Here is a 729-nt window from a genome sequence, read left to right as displayed (position 1 = left end):
AAGTTGAAAATTGACGTATGGCAATGTAGTTCTATTTTTCCAACTGGAAAGGCAAAAGTACCATTCCATACGGCCTAAAATTTTACTAAATAGATAAATAAAACTATTCACACAACTTCGCTTCTCGCGTTCCCGCGAAAAAGTCATTGACGTATGACATTGGCTTACATACATACATACGCCAATGTGAGCCATACATTGACATTGGCGTATTTGTTTGGCACTACGAATAAATAATTTATTCGTAGGTTTGGCAGCTTTAATTGCAATCCGACATTTTTTTAATGGTTAGGTAAAAAAAATAGCCGATACAGTTAAATATTTTTTATTCGCCGTTTGTCAATAGATGGTTGAAGCATTAAAATCTGTTTGATTTCGACAAACTTAAAACATTATGAACCAAGCTTAGTCAAATGGATCAGATAATACACTTAATTAAGTATACGAATGGAGGCTAGAAGTACGGAGGACCATCTCACTGTATTAAAAAGTGTACGCTGAAAGGAAGCCAAATAAGATGGCGCCATAGTAGCAAGTGGAAAGAATTTAAAAACAGCGGTAACTTCATTCCCAATCCTGCGGAAAGAATGGAAAATAGGTAGTCGACGTCGCCCCAAGCACGTCATTTCGGATTCTCCCGATCCACTAACGGTGCTTTTAGGTACCTCAAGCACCAGCCATCGTTCTCGTCGAACCCGTCGCTTGCGACGAAGGGCTCGACGAGTAAAT

Source organism: Bombyx mori, chromosome 28 (genome assembly GCF_030269925.1).
Source record: "Bombyx mori chromosome 28, ASM3026992v2".
Lineage (NCBI taxonomy): Eukaryota > Metazoa > Arthropoda > Insecta > Lepidoptera > Bombycidae > Bombyx > Bombyx mori.
The sequence above is the reverse complement of the archived record's forward strand: the minus strand, read 5'-3'. Positions refer to the sequence as shown.